General features: G+C 33.8%; 1 protein-coding gene and 1 long non-coding RNA gene across 4 annotated transcripts in view; one reads left to right on the top strand and one right to left on the bottom strand.

Annotated features, from left to right (window-relative positions):
• LOC105485513 (cell adhesion molecule 2) overlaps positions 1 to 20,899 on the bottom strand; it is a 1,093,059-nt gene that overhangs the window by 567,472 nt on the left and 504,688 nt on the right. The gene's annotated exons all lie outside the window — the stretch shown is intronic.
• LOC139361015 (uncharacterized) overlaps positions 365 to 20,899 on the top strand; it is a 28,983-nt gene continuing 8,448 nt past the window's right edge. The window contains exons 1-2 of the long non-coding RNA XR_011618594.1: positions 365 to 499; positions 8,966 to 9,055. This is a non-coding gene — a long non-coding RNA (uncharacterized lncRNA). The remainder of the gene's footprint in view (positions 500 to 8,965; positions 9,056 to 20,899) is intronic.

Genomic DNA, 20,899 nt, shown 5'->3' on the forward strand with positions numbered 1-20,899 from the left:
GGGACGCAGAGCTTGCAGTGAGCCGAGATCGCACCACTGCACTCCAGCCTGGGCAACAGAGCAAGACTCCGTCTCAAAAAACAAACAAACATACAAAACCAATTACTCTAGATCTAAGAAAAGACTTTGACAGCCACATAGTAACAGTGAGAGATTTCAACATCCCACTGAGTACAATAAACAAATCACTGAGGCAGAAAACTTACAAAGAAATTGTGCACTTCAATTTTACACTTGACAACTGGACCTGATAGACATCATCAGAATACTCCACCCAACAACCACAGAATGTACATTATTCTCATCAGCAAATGGAACATATTCAAAGATTTACCACATACTCAGTGATAAAACAAGTTTCAATAAGTTCAAAAAATTAAAATTATATCAAACATCTTTTCAGATAAAAATGGAATAAAAATAGAAATCAATACCAAGAAGAACCCTCAACTAGACACAAATACATGGAAACTGAAAAATCCTGCTGAATGACTTTTGGGTAAGTAACAAAACTAGGGCAGAAACAAAATTTTTTTGAAATAAATAAAAATAGAGGTGTGACATATGCAAACTTCGAGGATATGGAAAAAACAGTGTTAAGAGGAAAGTTTATAGTAGTACTAATCTGCATAAAAATAAGATAGAAAGATTTTATATTAACAACCTAACCTCACAACTAAACATCCAAGAAAAACAAAAACAAACTAAACCCAAAGCTAGCAGAAGAAAACAAATGATTAAAATCAGTGCAGAACAAAATTAAATCGAGAACAATTTTACCAAATCATACAAAGGATCAATGAATATAAACTAACGAATTAATAACTAAATGAAATGAGAAGTTGGTTCTTTATAAGAATAAGCAATATTAATAGACAACTAGGCACAATAACAAAGAAAAAAGAAATATCCCAAATAAGCACATTCAAAAATAACAACAATGACATCACAGCCAATCCCACAGAAATACAAAAGATCCTGAGACTATTGTGGACATCTCTATGCACACGAGTTAGAAAATCTAGAAGAAATGAATAAATTTCAGGAAACCCCCAGCATCCTATGACTGAATCAGGAAGAAACAAAAATCCTGAACAGACCAATAATGAGAACAAAATTGAATCAGTAATAAAAAAATCACTCACTGAAATAAGCCCTAGACCAGATGGATTTACAGCTGAATTTTACCAAGCATATAAAGACGGGATGGTACCAATCCTACCGAAGATATTAGTAAAGACTGAGGAGGAGGGACTCCTCTCTAACTCATTCTATGAGGCCAAAATTATTCTAATACCAAAGCCTGGTAGACACACACACATACACACACACAGACACACACGCGAAAACTACAAGTCAACATTCCTGATGAACATAGATACAAAAATGCTCAACAAAACCCAGCAAACTGAATCCAACAGCTTATCAAAAAGTTAATTCACCAAAATCAAATGGGCTTTATTCCTGGGATATAAGGATGATTCAACATATGCAAATCAATAAATGTGATTCACCATGTAAATAGAATAAAAAACAAAACCCACATGACCATCTCAGCAGACAAACAAACAAAAATTCAGTAAAACCCAGCATTCTTTCATGATAAAAAACCTTCATAAACTCAGAAGTAAAGGAACATGCCTCAAAGTAATGAGAACCCTCTATGACAAATCTAGAGCCAGTGTCACACTCAACAGGCAAAAGCTGGAGGCATTCCCCTTGAGAAACGGAACAAGGCAAAGTCATCCACTCTCACCACTTCTATTCAACATAGTACTGGAAGTCCCAGCCAGAACAATCAGGCAAAATAAATGAAAGGCATACAAATGGGAAAAGAAGTCAAATTATACCTCGTCACTGACAATATGATTCTATGACTAAAAAACCCTAAATATCTTGCCAAAAGACTCCTAGACCTGATAAATGACTTCAGCAAAGTCTCAGTAGACAAAATCAACGTACAAAAATCATTGATTTTATACACCAATATCATTCAAGCTGAGAACAACATCAGGAACACAATCCCATTTACATTAGTCATGGACAAAAGTAAAATACCTAGGAATATATCTAACCAAGGAGGTGAAAGATCTCTACAAGGAGATCGACCAAACACTGCTGAAAGTAATAATAAATGACACAAACAAATGAAAAATAACTCTGTTCTCAGTGTTTGTAAGAATCAAAATCACCAAAATGACTAAACTGCCTAAAGCCATCCATAAATTGAATACTATTTCTGTCAAATTACCAACATTATTTTTCAAAGAATTAGAAAAAAAAATCTATTCTACATTTCATATGGAACAACGACAACAAAAAAAAGTCTGAGGAACCAAGACATTCTTAAGCTAAAAAGAACAAATTTGGAGGTATCCAATTCCCCAACTACAAATGATGCGTAAGGCAAAAGAGCATGTAACCAAAAGAGCATGATACTGACACAAAAATAGACACACAGATCAGTGGACTAGAACAGAGATCCCTGAAATAAAGCCACACACCTACAACCAACTCATCTTTGACAAAGTTGTACAAAAATACAAACTAGAAAAAGGACTCACTATTCAATAAATGGTGCTAGGACAACTGACTAATCATATGTGGAAGAATGAAACTGGACCCCACTCCTCTCAAAATATACAAAAAATTAACTCAAGATGGATTAAAGACTTGATGTAAGACCTCAATCTATAAACATGCTAGAGAACAAAACAAACAAACAAACAAACAAAAAACTAAGTAATACTCTTCTAGATGTTGGCTTAGGCAAATAATTTATGATGAAGATCCCAAAAGCAAATGCAAGAAAATCAAAACAGACAAATGGGATTTAATTAAACTAAAGAGTTTCTGCACAGCAAAACAAAAACAAAAACAAAAAGCAACTCTCAACAGAGCAAACAGACAATCTACAGAATGGGAGAAAACACATACAAATATGTACCTGAGAAGGGACTAATATCCAGAATCTATAAGAAACTTAATTGAATCAACAAGGAAAAAAACTAGCAACCCCGTTAAAAAGTGGCAAAATCCTTGAGCAGACACTTCTCAAAAGAAGACATATTCACGCCTGTAATCCCAGCATATCAGGAGGCCAAGACAGGCGGATCACGAAGTCAGGAGATCGAGACCATCCTGGTCAACATGATGAAATCCCCGTCTCTACTAAAAATACAAAAATTAGCTGGGCATGGTGGTGCATTCCTGTAATCCCAGCTACTTGGGGGAGGCTGAGGCAGGAGAATCCCTTGAGCCCGGGCACTGGAGGTTGCAGTGAGCCAAGATGGCGCCATTGCACTCCAGGCTGGCAACAGAAAAAGACTCCATCTAAAAACATAAAATAAAATAAAGACATACAAGTGGCCAACAATATATGAAAAAATGCTCAACATCAGCAATCATCAGAGACACACAAAACAAAACCACAGTAAGATACCATCTTACATCAGTAAGGATGGCTATTATTAAAATGTCAAAAAATAACAAATGCAGGCAAGGCTGTGGAGAAAATAGAATGGTTATACGCAGTTGGCGGGACTGCAAATTATTTCAGTCACTGTGGAAAACAGCTTGGAGATTTCTCAAAGAACTAAAAAGAGAACCTCCATTCAACCTAGCAATCCCATTACTGAGTATGTATGCCAAGGAAAATAAATCATTCTACTAAAAAGACACACACACTCGTATGTTCATTGCAACACTATTCACAATAGCAAAGACATGGAATAAACTGAGGTCCCATCAGTGGTGAATTGGATAAAGAAAATGTGGTACAGATACACCATGGAATGCTATGCATCCATAAAAAGAATGAAATTATGTCCTTTGCAGCAACATGGATGCAGCAAGAGGCTATTATTCTAAGCAAAATAACACAGAAACAGAAAATCAACACGTGTTCTCACTTATAAGTGGGACTAAATGTTAGGGTTACACAGATATAAGGATGGGAACAGTACGCACTGGAGACTCCAAAAGGAAGGAGGGAGAGAGGGGACGAGAGCTGAAAACTGCCTATTGGTTACTATGTTCACAATATGGGTGATGGGATCAATAGAAGCCCAAACCTCAGCACAACGCAATAAACCCTTGTAACAAAGCTGAACGTGTACCCCTGAATCCGGTATAAAAATCAAAATGTAAAGAAATTCAGATTTTTACAAAATCAAGAACATTCATAGGAATCGTTTTAATTGTTGCTGCTGAGGCTTTTGCAGCAGAGGAAACCATGATTAATAACTGATATGGTTTGGATACTTGTTCCAATTCTCATGTTGAAATGTAATTCCTAACGTGATTAGTGCCTAGTGGGAAGTCTTTGTCATGAGGGTGGATCCCTAATGAATGGCTTGTGCGGTCCTTGCAGTAATGAATGACTTCTCACTCTGTTATTGCAGAATCTGATTGTCTAAAAGAGCCTGGCATCTCTCTCTTACTCTTGCTGTGTGACATGCATGCTCCCATTATTCTTCTGCTTGATTGACTGTAAACCTCCTGTGGCCTCAGCCGAACCAGATGCCAGCACCATGCTTCACGTACAACCTGCAGAACCAGAACCATTCTTGGCCTATAATGATGTATTTGGTCTTTGGTTTAGGATAAATCAGCAAAATAATCAAGAACAAACAGGGACTAGATTTTTAGTTAGAGAAGTAAGCAGAACAACCTCAGGGCAAGTCCCGAATGTGTAACTTAATCGATAATTTTAGGATTTTCCCACTTTACCCTGAATTTTGTTGGGTCACCTCACACTGCACTTTTAGCTAAATGAAGAAATAAGGATGTGAATCCACTCTTTGTCCAAGTTTTAGAAATCTTTCTAAGGTTATATATAAATGATTTAGGGGTTCATCTGTTATTTTGAATTATCTGCCCCAATGATCTCTTACAAAAATGCAGATCATCAATCACAGACTGAATAAAGGTATTCATGGAAGAGAAGAAAATAAACATTAGTTGTCACTCTGAATAACCTGTAATTGTCTGCTTTACCACAGTCATCATCCATTTCTCTTTAACTACTTGTAGGCTATTTAGTTGGAATTATAATTAAAGACGATAGTGTTTAAATTCACTTGACTGTCACCTGCAGATTTACCTGATTGGGAAATGTGCCACTATATTCCACCCAAAACAAAAATAAGATAAAATTACACACACACGAACACAGACGTGTTAGAGAAAATGCACTATCAACTGGTAATTGGCACGCGTTATAGCAAAACCAAAAATATAATCCTTTAAATAACATAAATAATGTCTAATGTTTTCTTTCTCCCCATTCATCCTCTGGTTGATTGGTGTGTTCATCAGCAATGTGACATCAGCATAGACCTACAAGGGAATTACAGCAATGCATTTTCCCTAGGGCCACCATTTATACTATAAATTATGAACGCATTATTACGCTGCCACTTTGGTTTTGAAGAGCTTATGTTAATTAAAGGCTAAGAAAGCACACACACAGCACAATTATTTTTAATTAAGATTAAAATAATGCAGTATGTCAATATAGTCCTCAGTGGAAATGATGGCTTAATGTGTCACCTCATTTTCTTGTCTATGTAATACAGCCATGTCTAATACTTGTTTTTAGTTTCCCACCTTTTAAGGATATAAACCTCAAGGTTACCAAGAGGTCAAGTTTATGCCTGCTACATTGCTGTACAGAAGCATTTATGGAGTGAACACTTTATACGAAGCACTGAACTTTCTAAAATAGATACAAAAATGCATTCCGGAAGATTCAATGTTTTTAGGAGCTTGCATCATGTTTTGGGTGACCTATCAATTTGTTGTTAAAATGAAGACTAATAATTTTTGCATAAACTTAAGTAAAATAATAATTGACATAAAGCAAATGAAGTGGAACTATATTCTAAAACTATTATATTTGACTGAGATGTTTTTTAAAACATGAAACTTTATAGGTTATTTTCCCTGAAATTTAAAATTGAGAAACTGGATGTTAAAATTTCACTTTAATGTAAAAGAAAGCACAGCTGATTTCTTCTTTTCTTTTTAAATTTTTACAAAAATGAATACTGCATAATTGAATCAAAATTATTTCTTCAATTTAGAATAACTCAAATTTTCCCGTATCTGAAAAGTTTATAAGGAAAAGTTGATTTTTTGATGTATTTAAGAAATATTGGTATTCCAAAAAACCCCACCGAAACTTATAACTCATGGCATTTCTAGGCCATAAACATTTCAATCTTACTGTTGTGCTGTTACATTTGAGGATTTATTTCTCCATGAAATAAAAGATGTCACAAGTATTTAAATGGCAGTTTCCATGAAAAATAAAACTTTACATTCTATTTTATCAGATAGGAGAAAGCATATCTCACACAGGGATGTGCTTGAGTGACACTTTCTTTCAATCTTGCCGGAAGTACAGACCTGAGAGCTCACAAGAGACCTAACTGTTTAATTTTGTCACACTGGCAACTCAATAGACATTCAAGGCAATGACCACATTCTTCACAACAGGCGAGCAACAGAATCCAGACATAAAGTTTAAAAAAAAAGGAAGTATAATTAAAATCTTTTATTTGTCAGTTTATTTCATTTCAACTGGCAATTTTACAACTATGCTTGTTTCAGTGGAAAAGCTCTACTTTTAACATTAGACAGTGTTCCTTCATAGATAACACCAATAAAATCACATAAGAAAAAATGTACAGGGCAGATGAAAAACATAAAATTCAATGGAAGTTGATATTTACCTTATAGAATATTCATATTATTTAGTGGGACACTTTTGGAAGGTTGCAGCTAACAGTTATGTCAGAACAATAGAATAAACCTGAACGCGTTGGGGAATAATAGGGAATTATATTAATACATACAAGAAAGAGGTACTCTCAATTTTAGTTGGAAATCACCAAAAATGTATTTGGAAAAACTTTAAAACCTTCTCAAAACAAATCTAAGTTGCTTTATTCTGTTTTCATTATATGCTAATATATATTAAAATTATCTTCATAAATGTTACTAATGTTGGAATACATTATATCATATCCAATTTAAAAGGCAGAATAAACAATTTGGTTCTTACTTACTGGATGGAATTGTTTTGTCTGGGTATCCTAGGGTCATATGTCATGGTCTCTTTCCTTACTGACATTCCCTTTAGATCCCCCTTGATTACTTAATATTTCCTAATTTATATGAGTTATAGAAATATAAAGAGTCTAGTATCAGGCAAAGTATGAGCCCAAATGCTACCATTCTTGACTTTCCTACTCTTTCCTAGCACCTCTGTCTAGTACTCAAATGATACATTTATTGTTTGGCAACATTTAAGAATCTTCAATACCTCTTTTTAAAAAGGTGTTAACTCATAGATACATTCCCATAGCACTGCATAATGATAGGAACTAATAACTAAAAAATGATGTTCAATGATAAATATTATCTTTGCTATATTACAATAAGAAAATAATATGCACATAATCCTATTTCAAACTGAATGTATCTTTAACTAGAAATATTCCATTTTTATATATATATATATATATTTATTTATTTGTTTATTTATTTTGAAATGGAGTCCTGCTCTGTCACCCAGGCTAGAGTGCAGTGGCACCATCCTGGCTCACTGCAACCTCTGCCTCCTGGGTTCAAGCCATTCTCCTGCCTCAGCCTTCCGAGTAGTTAGGACAACAGGCGTGCACTATCATGTGGGCCTAATTTTTGTGTTTTTAGTAGAGACAGGGTTTCACCATGTTGTGTAGGCTGGTCTCGATCTCCTGACCTCAGGTGATCCTCACACTTCAGCCTCCCAAAGTGTTTGGATTACAGGCATGAGCTACCAAGCCTGGGCTTGAAATATTCCATTTATAAAGATAAAATGTTTCCTTGCTTATGGATCAAAAAGAAAGGGAACAATTTAACAAAGCATATCCTCCCAAAACAAAGATTTCAATAAGTTAAATAAATAACTCAGGATTTTATTTTAATATTTCCGTTTTTAAAATAGTATGTTGGAGCACACGCTCATTTCTCAGAAAATAGGAAAATGGGGATTTGTTTTTAAAAATATTTTCTAAAATTAGACTGTAACAAATAATAATTAAATGTTGAACTAGATGAAAAGAGCAATTTTCTTTTCCCAGGGCAGAAGTGTCTCTTTTTCCTTACAGAAAACGTGGAATTGTACAGAAGAGACTTTTAAGTGACTAGAGGAGTACATGTGTGACCACAGTGGTACATTGCCAGGAACAGATGACGCAACGTACTCATAATTATGCTTTTCACACAATTTAAATAAACTTTCCAAAATGTTTTGAAATGCAACTTCAAAAGTTATTTATGTCATATATGCTCACATGATGTGACAACTCCACTTCTTGGTTGTTTATATAGCTATGATTTCATTGGCAAAAAAAAAAAAAAAAGAAGAAACGAAAGCAATTCATTTCCCATTAAAGAGAAGCTATACTTTTATGGAAATAAATTCAACTCAACGAAACCAAACAACTCCCTTAACATTGTCATTAGATTTTTTTTTCTATTTTGTCTTATTAAAAAATTTCCAAATCCAAACAAAACGACACAGATTTCTCTCTCAGCTGTCATATATCTACAGGCGTGGTAAATCCATGTTCTATCCTTTCATTGCTCTCCCTGACATACAACAAGGGACTTCCATATATGCTTTGAAAATGATCAAATGTCACAATCATCAAACATATTTGTCATGTGTTCAGGGCAACCAAAAGCCTCAGTTTATTTGATGAAGTACATGATTTTGCTAACTTTAAGGTCTGGAGAAAATGCTTTGACTTGACATGACAAATGATAATCTAAGTATTCTGAGAAAAATTCAGAGCAAGTAAAAAAAAATATTTCTTTTAAATATCTAAAGATGCTCTTTACAAATAAAATAAATCTGCATCTGCCTAGATGTGGCCTGTAAGTGGTTTCCTTCTTCTTATTTTTTATTCTGTAGGTATCTGGCTTCAAGAATATTTGTACTACATTATTTGTTTCCTCTCAGAACCAAGAGTTTATATTTTTCTTTGGAAGAGGTAAATCGCATGTAAGTGTTTTAAAGGACTTTAAATGGTAATTTTTCGTGCTAGGTATTTATTGTGAAAAAACCTCAGAAATAGTCAACACTTTATGTGAAATATCAGTAATGAGTGGTCATTTAAACACAGCTAACTTTATTAAGCAGACTATTTAGTGAAAGGAATACTGGAATTAATTGATTTTTTATAGTTTTGGATTTTTTAATTTTGTTTTTTATTTGAGAGACCTTCACTCTGTTGCCGAGACTGGAGTACAGTGGCATAATCATAGCTTACTGTAGCCTCAAGCTCATGGGCTTAAGCAATCCTTCTGCTTTGGCCTCCCAAATTGCTACTATTACAGGTGTAACCCACCACACCCAGCCTGATTTTTAAAAATTTACATTGAGTTAAAAACACTTATTTTTTTTTTTGACACATGAAAATTATCTCTATTCTAAAATGGCTCTTAACACTTGTGCTATATATAATTCATTGTGCAGCCAACACAGGGGAAAGAGCAATTTGAGTTAGAAGAGAATTTGAGTTCAAGTCTTGAGTCTATAACCTTAGGTGTGTAATCTTGGTTCTATAGCCTAATTCATTTGGGTTCAGTTTCTTCCTGTGTGTAACAGGAATTGCTATGCCTACTCATAGGATTTCTGCAAGAATTAAATAAGAAAATACAAGCAGAGGAGACTTGTAAAAAGCAAGGGACTCTAGGAAGGTAACATTTTACAAAGTTCTCTAATTAATATAATGGACTCATTGAGATAATTGAAGTCATTTCTACTACTGTAGAATAATGATCAGAATAACAATTCAATTTGTACAGGATTTCAGTAATAAATATAAAAAATATTGGGTTTGATCATCTACTGACTCAAGGCAGGCAGGCATGGGGCTATATTTGTAAGTAAAACCTGCATATCAGCTTGGTTCATCATTATTGCTTGTTTCTTTCCCCTAAATTTTGAGTATATAATCTCTCTCTCTCTCTCTCTCTCACACTCTCACACACACACACACACACACACACACACACACACCCCACACACATTAAATAATTTTTAGAGGGATGCTTTAATTCAAAGTTCTTTGTATCTAGATTACTGATGTTAATGTATTGATGTTTACAAATGACTAAAAGTAAGGTTTAGTCTGTTTGAAGACAGAAACGTATATTTAATTTATAAATATATTAAATGAAAAACTGTAACACCTTACCATATATTTACAGGAGGAAACTACTGAGATGTTATCACTATATCAGTCTATATCACTATATATCTATATCACTATATCACACTATATATCACACTATATCACTATATCACACACTATATATCACACTATATCACTATATCAGAGATACAATGTAATATAAATCAATGAATCGTCTTATTTTAGGAATTCCATTTTCCATTAATCTAATCACATTGGAACAAAGTTAATTTTTACTTAGTCATTCTTAGTAAGACAGAATTTTATTTCACATTGATGTAAACACAGATGCCTTCAGTCTTCAATTTAAAGTCATAAAAATGATGCAGGATTTGAAGTAAGATAAAGTTTATATTCCTCTTAAGATTATATTAATTTCAATTACTCTGAAATAACAATACTAAAACTAAGATATTTTATTTGTTGAATAGATATGACACTTGGGTAGGAACTGCACAAGATTCTTAAGATATTACCCAGGAAAATATATAAATAAATACACACAGTATATGAAAAAAAATTATTTTAGTAGTGATGCATAGAAAAAACATTTTAGTTATTAAAAGAAGTTCCATTGCCTTTTTTTTTTTTTTTTTACTACAGCTTACATGTATGGGGTACAAGAATAGCCTCAGTCCTCGCTTGGTACTACTGAAGTAAAGATAGAGAATAAATAGGCCAGGCACAATGGCTCACGCCTGTAATCCCAGCACTTTGGGAGGCGGAGGAAGGCAGATCATGAGGTCAAGAGATAAGACTATCTTGGCCAACATGGTGAAACCCCGTATCTACTAAAAATACAAAAATTAGCCTGGCATGGTGGCAGGCACCTGTAATCCCAGCTACTTGGGAGACTGAGACAGGAGAATCGCTTGAATCCGGGAGGCAGAGCTTGCAGTGAGCCGAGATTGCGCTACTGCACTCCAGCCTGGTGACAGAGTGAGACTCCATCTCAAAAAAAAAAAAAAAAGAATAAATAATAAAATTACCTAAATCATCTCATCATCCCTCAAAAGACCTGCATCTGAAAAATGCAGAGGCTGACTACTAATTATTTATTTCAAAAATTCCTATCACGGCTGCCACGTTTAGGGGATCTTAATATATTTCAGCATCTGTTTTTAAAAATATCAAATCTGTAACCTAGATTTTTAAATATAATTAAACATTATCTCTATCTTGCCAAATACTCAGAATTGGGAAAAAGAAGCTCTTCAACATTAGGGGAAACTAATTTAATTTACATGTGGATTTCTTTCCCTCACCTGACAGTCAAATGAATTTGAGCAAGGTGGAATTTGAACAAGTAGCCCTCAGGCTTAGTAAGTAAGACCTTTAATGGCCTTGACAAAAGAAAGAGGGGTTCCTCATTATGTGAATACAGAAAAATTTTATTCTTTACTACTTTGAGATAAAATTCTATCTAAATTATTTCCTTAATGATGTACAAAGTATTTTTTTTAAAAACTGTTATATTGATGATATTCTGGGTAATATATTTCTAAATACAAAAATAAAGAAGTAAGTGAAATTAAGTTAAATGTTATAGCTATTGTAAAATGGGGTGTGAAATTAGCCGGGGCAAGAGAAACAACATTTTATACTCATTAAAGTGGGGACTGATGGGAAAACTGTATCTCAGAAAAGAACAAGGTCCCATTTGTCAGATAGTTTGTATTAGGCATTAAATGCATGGTTCCTGACAGTGTCATGTATTCATTCCCATAACACACACACACAGACACACATGCACACACACACATACACACACACACAGAGGTTTATTTCTTGGCGAATATTCCTTTGAAAATTCCATTCTTGGAATTGCTGCTGCTTTCTCCCCCTCCTCCTCCTCCTCCTCCACTTCCTCCTCCTCCTCCTCCTCCTCCTCCTCCTCCACTTCCTACTCCGCCTTCTCCTCCACTTCCTCCTCCTCCTCCTCCACTTTCTCCTCCTCCTTCTCCTCCACTTCCTCCTCCTCTTCCTCCTTTTCCTTTCTTCTTCTTCTTCAGATGCAGTTTGGGCTCAAGTGATCCTTCCACATCAATCTCCCAAGCAGCTGGGACTACAGGCACATGCCACGCCACCATGTCCGGTATATTTATTTGTTTATTTATGTATTTTAAAGTTTCATTTTCTAGAGATGGGGGTCTTGTTTCACTGCCCAGTATCATTTTGAACTCCTGGCTTCAAGCCACCGTCCCACTGTGGCCTCCAAAGTACTGAGATTATAGGCATGGGCCACTGGGCCCGGCTGTATCTTCTGACACAAAGGGAAAAGGACTTGTTCAAATGTAGCTCAGGCAAACAGGGAAGATCAGAATACTTGGAAGCCCAGGCTTTGTGATAGCATTGGCTACCAACCTCGTTCCTATCAAGAATTAAGCTAAGTATTGGGGGAAATGGAAAGAACTGAGGAGAAAGATGTTTGACATTTCAGAAGAGAGTTTTAGCTCTTAACTCTGAAACCAGACAACTTCCTGTCCTCATGGAGCATCCTTTTAATGACACAGAAGAGATGGCCCACTGTGAGTTTTTAAAATTTTAACTGAAAGTGCTTACATTCTATATTCAAAAGTAAAACTTAAGACTTAGGAGGGATATTTTGACCTTACATTCCTTTGGATTTGACATTTTCCACATAAATTCATATATGAGATTCTGGTCTTTTTTTGGCCTTTATTCTTACAGTGTTCAGTAAGGTATCTAGATTCAGACACAATTCTCTTGCCTCCTGACAGTTTTCCATTATAAAATAACTTTAAAACATACACATTCCAATTAGTCTCCCTATTATACATCTACATCTACAGGGTAATCAAATCTGTTGGAAACCTTTGTAATAGAATCCATTGGAAAACATTTGTTATTTTATATTCAATTGCTAGGACACAGTTTGATATTACAAAATAGAGAATGGGAAAGGATAGCATTTCCTTGATAACAGTTAAATTTTTCTGACTATCTACAATAAGAGCAGAAATAAAATTTAGATTTTATCCACTTAGTCATTTATATTGGAGCTGGATTAATTAACAATCTTTTCTCTCAAGCTATTAAAACACATTTTCTTTTCTTTTTTTTTTTTTTTTGAGACGGAGTCTCACGCTGTTGCCCAGGCTGGAGTGCAGTGGCGCGATCTCGGCTCACTGCAAGCTCCGCCTCCCGGGTTCACGCCATTCTCCTGCCTCAGCCTCCTGAGTAGCTGGGACTACAGGCGCCCGCCACCGCGACCGGCTAATTTTTTGTATTTTTAGTAGAGACGGGGTTTCACTGTGGTCTCGATCTCCTGACCTTGTGATCCGCCCGCCTCGGCCTCCCAAAGTGCTGGGATTACAGGCTTGAGCCACCGCGCCCGGCCAAAACACATTTTCAATATGGAAATCCAACATATTTATGTAAATATGATTATAACAGACTTTCAGTTTGAATTCTGTAATGTATTCCCATTATTAGCCAAAATGTTTCTGTTTCTGTTGTTCCCCCCTAAAATTGCCTATAAAAATGTAAACCTTTGCAATATACACCATAAAATTAAAATGGTATTCCTTTTTATGATAATACTGAGAGATGAAAGAATAATGTTTTCAAGAAATTATTTTCTGAAGATAGCAGTTTAATGTCTACATCATTTAAATACTTTGCAATATAAAATATTATAAATTGTATGTTTCACTGAGGAGCAAATGAGTTTTACTTGAAATGAGAATAAGTTCCCTGCTGTGACCTCAACGTCATCATTTTCTCCTCTGCTACTCGGTTCTTAACTCAGCAGCAACAAATAAGAACAAGTTTTGAAGGTCATTATTAACTTTAAGTATGAACTGTACTGAATGTAAAATCCTGATCTCGATGCTAACAGAGCCTTTGAATTTTGAAACAGTACATTATACGGTTTTGTATTACCACATACTCATCATCTTTTTTTCCATAAAAATCACAAAATTTCTAATGAATTACTCATGGGCACGGAATTAGATGTGCCTCCTGGGGTAAAATCTTTTATTTCTTCTTCTTATAATGACTCTTAGAGAAGGAAAAATAAATAAAGCAGAGAATGTCTCAATTTACAAATTTTATTCAATGTGATAAATAGTTACTTTTCATGTTAGTAAAATATAATTATGTTGACAAGAGTGTAGATTTTAAGCAATTGACTATGACTTTGCTGATGCTAATTTGAATTCTGGGGGCTCAATATGTAGATTATGTTGCTACCTGACATTGCTCAAATGACTGTGGCAGACTGTGCATGCAGGATGTCGATGAGTTTGATCTATTCCTATAGATATGGTTATTTTTTTCTGGTTATCAATCACCTGCTGGTACTATTTAAGGAATAATTTGAAGCCTGTGTCTGAATATGTGTAGTGAACCATGAAGGAATGGAAGTTAACAATGCTTTGAGATGATTTTCAAAGATGAATTTTTAAAAAGAGGCAAATCTAAAGTGTTAGAGGGTCAGAATATCTTTTCTTGATAGTGAACAGCAATTTATCTTCAAAATATGGAACAATAGTTCTAATTTTTAAATACGTCACATGTAGGAATTTATACTGGTGAATAAAAGGTACCTACTAGATACCTGTCTGATTCCTTCTTGTGTACCTAAACTTGTGATGGAACTCAGATTCTCACTAAACATGTATTGAATATTGAAGCATATTTTATTAATTGAGTATAAAAACATGAATTATTATTTTCATGTTGCACCTTTTATTGTCATTATGTTAAAAACAGACTCTTCACCACATTGTTTTGCTTTGTTTTTACTCTTTAAATGTTACTATTTTGACAGGAGTTTGTGGTTGTTTAAAGCCATAAAACCATTGTTGTGCTACACTGACAAATTGCGTGAAGGAAAATGAATGCCTGTCTCCATAAGACATGAGTCAAAAATCCAAACTCTATCATATGACTATAAAATATGTTAAATTTGTGTTTATAAAAATGATTTGATAAAGAATCAGTGAGGTCAATGTGATTTGATAAAGAATCAATGAGGTCAATAAGGGAATTAAGGATAAAGAATATCAAAGTAATTTATAATAGTTTCAGTTTTAAGTTCTACAATTAAACTCACTGTTCTTATGCTGATAGGGTCTGTGATGGTAAGAAAGCAGGAATATCGTTTAAAAGGCTTTGTTGTGAGAAAATGACATTTGATTTGAATGGATGAAGTAGAAGTTAAGGAGAAAAATTGTGATAGGCAAATATCTGGCCCCCTAAACTAGAATAACTTTGTTAATATGAATGTAGCTGTTGGCTCTACCATAAAATACAAATCTAATTCAAAAAATGAAAAGTTGTATAGATTCATTTGAGGAAATGGTAGGGAGAAGTATTGTAGACATGAGGTGTTGCCACATTTCCATTGAAGTACATACTGTTAAAAGTTTACATAATTCTAAGAAATTCATACCTATTGTGCCTTGTAAAAAAGATAAAGTATTTCAATTTAGGGAAAGGGTTATTCCTGTGTTAATACGGAGCATAAGCAGCACAAAACCCCAGAAAGTTTCAATGCTGACATCATTGCCCCTTTGGGATCACTGTCAGGTGGACAATAATATCTAAGAATTCATTCAAAGGGTATTGCTCAAGCATCTCCTGGAGAAAAGTTTGTAGCCTGGAACCTTTGTTACAATAAAGTTTTAAGTCAAAAGGGAAAATCTATACTTTATATACACACGGGATATGCTTCCAGGCTACTTTAGAAAATTGAAGAGGAAATGTGGATATTTTCTGAGCAGACATTTTAATGGAAGGAAGGAAAAAAACCTCAGAACATTGAATAGCTTAAAAGCAAAAATAGTAGGACCTAATAGTAAGAAGGTCGAAAAATTTAGTAACTCAATTCTTAGAAAATTATAGGCCTTCGAGTTTTTTGAGATAAAAATTGCCAGAAGATAATAATAACTCCTGTTAATCAGTTACAAAATAGTAATTCAAGAAGACCTTTAAAAGTAACAATATGAATTATTTATAAATAAGAATAACAGTAGCTTCAAAAATTCAACATTACATAACATCAAATATATTTTACTCTATTACATACATATCTGGATAGGATATATGGCATTAGATAATGTATATCTCATATATATAAAACATATATATAACTTGACTACATAAATACTATACTAATTATATACATATTTGCCAGTGAAACATAATAACATGTACATATACAATTGGAAATGTTATATGTGTATCTGTATCTGAAGCACCAAAAATATGTACATCAGTTAAATAAAATTAAATCAATTCTCTAAGTTCAATAAACTCTTTGAACATATAAGAATCAAAAATTGTTTGTTAATATACATACACATGCATATGTAAATCTATTTACATATATACAAACATATGCAAAATTTCACAAGAAATGATAACTATAGTTACACTAATTTATAAATCATCATGCACAATACAGTTCCCCAAATTCAATATATACAAAATCTTAAAACTTACCAGGTAACATTGTTTAATGAATACAGAGTTTCTATTTAGGACAACAAATTTTGGAAATAAATATTGTGATGATGTACAAATTCTAAACATATTTAATGCCACTGAATTGTGCACTTACTTTTAAAATGGCACATTTTATAATATGTGTATTTTACCAAAATTAAATAAAAATTAAACATGACTCAAAAAACCCGTACTATACTATTTGATATCTTGGTCAAATTATATTTTGAGAAATGCAGAAAGGGCAATTTTATAGGTGTTTTTTAGTCAAGATTGAATATGTTTGTGTTCAGATTCTAAGAGTGAAATCAAAGGATCGATTTAATAACCACTTATAATTTTGTCAAATATATATTCATAAAATGCTTTAAAAAAGCTTGCTACAACATACATAGCATATTGTTTTCTTAATACATCAACTATTATTTTTAGATAAAATTTTACTGTTTAAATATCAAAATTAAATATTTCCACTTTCATTACTGTTTTACTCAAATTATATATATTTTTCAAGGAAAAAAATTCTGTAGACTATAAAGGTTAGAAATGTACTCTCTAGTTTAAAATGTGCTTCACATAATAATACCTGATGAATATTAACCCAAGGAGGTGTTCTATCAATATGAACCATCAATAGAACTGCATTACGTTCTCTTTGAAAATATCAAACTAAACACCACACCTAACATATTTAAATAGATCTTTACATAAATTCCTCACAGTTGCAGTTTGCCTTGTTCAGTCACAAGTTCAGCACAGGAATAGACTTAGCAAAAATAGAATTAGCCATCACAAGCGAGAGTAGTAAGTCAAAGAGATTACTTGGTAACACAAGGCCTTTAAAATCAATCGAAGAGAAGACAAACTAAAAAATGGCTTTAATTATTTCATTATTTCTTAACGTCTCTGACAAACTCTCAAAAACTCTTATAGAATATTCAGATGTCTAGAAATACCACTGTCACCAAAATAAACTCAAACTGTTTTATTAAATATAGAACTTGAAACTTTAGTTGATTTCTGTTTTTGCATCTGGAATAAAGGTCATGCCAGAGTAGCAGGACTCCTGGTAGCAGGCCCGTGAAAAATTTCCCATATCCAGAGACATGTTACAGATTCAGTAAATCAGCATTATGGAATAATAAACATGCACTAGGAATAAAGGCAAATTTTGAATTTCGGGGAACAGTTTCAACGACTATTTTTTTCTTAACATGTATTATTATAATGAGTCAAATTCTTATGAACGCTTCCCCCTTTTACACTTGTGACATATGAAATTGCCCAGTAGGAAGGAGAACAGCATATGCTGTCCCATTGATCTCTGTTTATTATTTTGTATTTTCAGTTCTTTCTGGCATCTTTTGAAGTACAACTTTCTTCCCAACTCATAAAGAACACTAATAACATCAATAGAGTATTCATCAGGGTATTTATATTTTAAGAGCAAGAAAGAAAGAAAAAAAAAACAAGAATGAAGTTCTTTTGAATATCTGAAAAAAAGAAAGTTTCACTTTGATTGGTATCTTGTGCTGACAGAAATCCTAGCACAAGAATTTAAAAACGCTTGAAAGAATTTGACAGTATGCTAGGGGATATTAAATGCTTTTTTTCTCTAAAATGTCAGTGGTAATTCTCTTCATTATTATAGTGCCATACCTCCTCACCCCCAACCCCTCACCCCGTGTTTATGGCTGGGAATCACAAAAGCTTTACCATGTTGGAAATAAATCAAAATGCCCTTTCTGACTTGTTAATGAAATCATTCCAGCTTTTCTGTTCACCACTGTAATAGTCATGCTGTTAGCAGATTGTGTCCAACTAAGAAAGTTATTCATTTAAATGAGAATCTATTCACTCTGCAGCATTTGTGGAAGAGGCTTAAGCAATATGAATAAAAATAATTACTTGTCTGTCAACATGAGAGCACTTTCCTAGATCATTGGTGATAAATTAACTCTTTTAATATAGACTTTGACTTATTTTGATCACACATATAAATATTAAACACTGTTGATTGATTGTGATACAACACACATATATATATCTAATATATATAATTTGTGTATATGTTGTGTATGTGGGTGTATAATGGTCATTACAAAGAATAATGTATTATCATTGGAACTAAAAGTAAATATGTACTAAACTGCTCATTGAAAACATTGTTACGTTTATTCTGTTTTGCTATTTCCTTTTGTATGCACATAGAGACCTTAGATTATAAAGATGAAAGATGAATCAAGTTCAGACTTCAAATGTGCTGAGAGAGAAAACATTTAATGCTTATGCTTTCTGAGAAAAATGTATTCTTATCAAAAATAAAGCAAAGGATTATTTATATAAATATTCTTAGGAAAGAATTTTAAAGATAACCTCAAATGAAATGAGATATTAAAGGTTTACAGATTTTTTATTTTCTATTTTTGTGTTACTCTGCCCTAAAATAATTGCTGTCCTAAAAAATTGCAATTCTATATATTGTTCATCATATAACTGAAAACATTGAAATGAGCAACATATTGTAAATTGCCTGTGTCATTATCCCTCTCTTTAAAGACAAAATGATTGGGTCATGAGATTCTGCACAAGAAGTAATATATGATATATGCTATGGAGAGTGGTTAACTGGTCAGTATACTCAAAGGTTATGGCCAGACATAAAAATAGCAAATCCTTCATAATACTTATAATGGGACAGGTACTTTTCTAAGTTGTTACAGACATTAGCTCATTTAATCATCTCAACAACCCCCTAGAGTTAGGACTATTATTCTGCCCTTTTCACTAATGAAACGCCTGAGTCACGCAAATATGAGGCAAGGCACTTAAGTGAGTCACGTGGTAACTTGCTCACAGCCACAAATTAGAAATAGTGGAGTCTGAACATGAAGCTACATAATCCTTGCTCTTAACCACCTCATTACATTGTCTTTTAAAATTGATCTTTGAATATAATATTTATAATGAAAACAATATGGTTGATAAAACAATTAATTTATGGAACTTATGGAAAATCTAAATTGATAATGGAGGAATGAGTAAAATTTATTTAATTAAACTTATTTTGTGAAAAATGCAGTCAAAATTGTCAGATCACAGTGATGTAGACAATGATTCGAATAATATATCTCCCTATTTATGTCTGCAGTTTACGTGCAGTTTGGTTGCCTCCATTATCAAATCAGTAAAACTACCTTTAGCTCAAAGCCATATCATTCAATTAGAAATAACTTTTAGGCCGGGCGCGGTGGCTCAAACCTGTAATCCCAGCACTTTGGGAGGCCGAGACGGGCGGATCATGAGGTCAGGAGATCGAGACCATCCTGGCTGACACGGTGAAACCCCATCTCTACTAAAAAATACAAAAAACTAGCCGGGCGAGGTGGCGGGCGCCTGTAGTCCCAGATACTCGGGAGGCTGAGGCAGGAGAATGGCGTGAACCCGGGATGTGGAGCTTGCAGTGAGCCGAGATCTGGCCACTGCACTCCAGCCTGGGCGGCAGAGCGAGACTCCGTCTCAAAAAAAAAAAAAAAGAAATAACTTTTAAAGTTATATGGCCTATGTAGAGTTTTAAAAAATAGCATAAAATATATAAACGTCACCTAATATTATATCCCTTCACCACCAGAAAGTTACGTGGTAAATCAAACATAGAAAGATTCCAAATCAAATAGCCAGACAAATAGTTAAATTGTTGTTTACATTCCAAATTCAATTAGACTTCTATAAGAAATTTGGGAATTTGAAGTAAAATAGAACATATCATTTTCTCCCAAAGCTTAGGAGTCAAGGTTCCCAGTCAAGTATTCTTCAGTGAGTTACTGCCTAATACGGCACCACTTAGCTAAATAATTAGGGCAGATCTGTTATAAAGATAGCTCTGACAAGTCTTTCTTTTAGGGTAAATTACTAGTTAGAAAGTACCATTTCCTACAAATGACACCAAAGATTCGATCCAAGAGAGAAGTGGTGGAGATGCATTGAAGTGTCATGAAATTACATAGGTTTTGGGAGGAGACTAATCTGAATCTGAATCTCCTGCTCCAGTACTCTCTCGCTATGAGATCTAAAGGTTTTTTAATCCTTTTGAACCTATTATTTCTCTCATCTTAACAATTGGGAAGAGGAAATATCATCTTTAAAGGCTGTTGTAAGGATTTTATGTAATA

Source organism: Macaca nemestrina, chromosome 2 (assembly GCF_043159975.1).
Source record: "Macaca nemestrina isolate mMacNem1 chromosome 2, mMacNem.hap1, whole genome shotgun sequence".
Taxonomy (NCBI): Eukaryota; Metazoa; Chordata; class Mammalia; order Primates; family Cercopithecidae; genus Macaca; species Macaca nemestrina.